Raw genomic sequence first — 3259 nt, 5'->3', positions numbered from 1 at the left:
CCATGGGAATGAGGATGGATGGGTGCTAGCAAGACGGTATAATTAGACAATGAGAAGGATTTATGATCTTGTGCAGTCTCATTCATTGACGGTTTAAGATGTGGAAGATGGATTTATTTAGTGATGCATTAATTCCAAAAGAGATTTTCATGCAAAGCGTGCATGAGAGATTCTCTGAGGGTGGCTGGGATTTGTGGATTGTAAAAATGTCATTTAGGCTTTCTTCCTCATCAAGATGTGCATTGTGCTGGTATTGATCGGAGGATAACGACCATATATGGTGTGAACTAAATACACAAAACTTTAAAAATAATTAAGCCCCACAAATCAGCGTGGTTTAAATTCATATCGGGGGATTTTGAGGTGTATCTTATAGGGCTGGTATGAAGGATGATGTTTCAGGTAAAAACAAGATTTTCTTTGAGAACTGATAGTTATTTCAAACTCCATCGAGGCCTATCTCTTGGAGTGTCGGATTGTGGTTTGAACTCTTCGTGTGCTGTAAAGATCATTAATGGGGAGATTAATCCTACGTGAAGTTGTGTTGTCTTCGTTCGCATATTAGAGAACTTGGGGGTAGAATTTTGAGTTTTATTAACAATAAGCAAACAAGGCGGCTGATTAATTTTTTGGATTCACTTTCTCATTAACTACTAATCACCTTGCTTACCTAACAAAAATAAATAAATTCCACATTTTCAGTCTTCCACTAATCAACCACTATTATATCTTTTTTGTGGGGCATTTGAGATTATTTGCCAGTAATTAGTAGGTGAAGACAGTTATGTTAGTCATATCAACTGTCACAAAGTTTAACCAACTTAGTTAGCTGATACCTTTTGGTGACCGTATACAATGAATGTTAGAAAATAACCCTATGATCCAAGGTATAAATCAATAAGAACACAGGAATCACACAAGACACAAGATATACCTGGTTTGGTCAAAGCATTGACCTACGTCCATAGGCGAAAAACGGCAATTTCACTTTACAATGAATCTATCAGATAAATGATCTCAGATATTCCACTCGATAATTATTTTGTTCTAGAACTTAAAACCCAATGTTTATTCCGAGATGATTTATTCATGGATTAACGAGTTTAGCCAAAACTTGGATCAAGTTTTCAGTAACCAACTCCGCCTCAAGTTTCCTAGTTTAAGCTATCAATATTTGAAATCAACCTTGGGATACTTTGACAGATTTAGAAATATTTAGTTAATAGAAAAAGATATGCAATATCTTTTTATGGAAATACATTTATTATCCTTCCATATATGTGCTCATGAGTGCCTATATAAATGACCAATAGGAAACTGCCCTCTTCACCAAATTTCTAAGGTTTCACTTCTTGAGATGAAGATTTCATCTCATTGTTCTAAAACACTCTATGGAATTAATCACTATGAATGGATCGTGTTCATGGCACTTCATCAATTTTGTAACTGAAGTTGAGATGGATGAAATGCCATGAACAATGATCTATTTGTAGGAAAGATTATCCTAATTCTTTCCAGCAGCTCTATCCATATCGCTATAAAAAGATCGTGTTCATGGCACTTCATCAATTTCTTAAGTGAAGATGAGATGGATGAAATGCCATGAACAATGATCTATTTGTAGGAACTATTATATATCCTAATGCTTTCCAACAACTACATCCACGTCACTATAAACAGATCGTGTTCATGGCAATTCATTAATTTTGTAAATGAAGATGAGATTGATGAAATGTTATGAACATCGATCTATTTGTAGGAATGATTATCCTAATTCTTTCCAGAAATCTCGCCATTGACAACATGCAATTTTGTGGGACGCCTGATAAATCAACACATCGGAGATTTAATTTTCTGTGTAAGCACATTTATTTACTTACCTTTGTGGGCCTTTTGGCGAATTAAGGAGTACATTTCATCATTTTCTTGGAAGCGGAAAATCACAGTCGTAGAGATAGGTGATGAGTTCTAAGCAATCTCTCTTTATCTCTTATCTTGTAAATATGTTTTTAGTCTCAAGAAATCACTATGTTTTTGTACTAATCCCTAGAAAACAACTACTGATATCTGATTTTTTTTTTTCATCTTGTCTCAACCTTCTGTCTATTGGAGAGCCTCTCAAACATGGGTTGAGGCTAGAAAAGTCCTTAATCTTCTGGTTTGTTTGATATTTCATTATTGTTTCTATTCTTTATTTAGTTTTCTATTCCATAAAGGAAACCAATTCTTTGTTTTGGAGCAGATGAAGATATGGCTGAAATCAGGCCTCTCCAACAAGTTCCAAAGATACACAACTTCAAAAAAAATTTACAGTGAGGAGCAGAGGAATTCTGAATGTCAATGAGAGTTAGACACAAACAGAAAGAAAACCACTCATTGGAAGAGGAATCAAAGAGCGATATCGAAGGATTGGCATGCATTGAAGAAATGGATGAATGAGGAGATTGAATCACTCTGGGTATCAAGAAACAAAAAGGTAAATCAAGGACGAAAAGTCGTGATCCTACCTAACCCTTGATCATACGAAGATGATTTAGAACAAAGTGTCAAATGCTATGTCTAGAAGTTTTTGAGGCAATTCATTGTGAGATTTTGATTTCTTTCAATGTTGGATGGCTTGATTTTTAATTTTGGAGTACATTTTGAGTTTTGCAGGGATACGTCCCTGTCTATTGTCTACATGTAATTCTTGTTATATTTGTATAATTCTTTGCTTTCTTTACAAATGAAAAAAATTGTTGATTAATTTGTAATCTATTCAAAGGAAAGCTCTTATCATTGTTTAGTCATGTTGAGAAGTCCAGATTTAGAGAAGCTCACTTTTGTACTAAAGTTTCCACACTGTAAGTGGTGATCTCTTCTAATCTCTTTATCTGTATGATATCATCAGTCTTACCACTGAGTATTTCACAATTTGCACAAATTGCCTCTATGGTGTCAATGATGACTATAAAGTATAAACAACTTAATCTGGACGGATCAAATTCTTCGTTTAATTGATATACTTGATCAATCTCCACAATCGTATCACTGTCCATATAAGTGGTAATCTCACAGGACGTAAAGCCTATTAATGTGAAGAACTAGCATCAATCCAAATAGGCTTTTTTAGGCTGCTAATGGTTTAGGAAAATTGTATATATGGCAGCTTTGTGAAAGACTTAATGCTGAAACTGCCCTTGCCTACTTTTCCTCATTTTGTTTCGGCACTCTTAAGCTTTAAAAATGGATAGCGACTCTAACGTGAGACTCGTGAAGG

This window comes from Akebia trifoliata, chromosome 15 (genome assembly GCF_017979445.1).
Source record: "Akebia trifoliata isolate Shusen 1 chromosome 15, ASM1797944v1, whole genome shotgun sequence".
Classification (NCBI taxonomy): Eukaryota; Viridiplantae; Streptophyta; class Magnoliopsida; order Ranunculales; family Lardizabalaceae; genus Akebia; species Akebia trifoliata.
The sequence above is the reverse complement of the archived record's forward strand: the minus strand, read 5'-3'. Positions refer to the sequence as shown.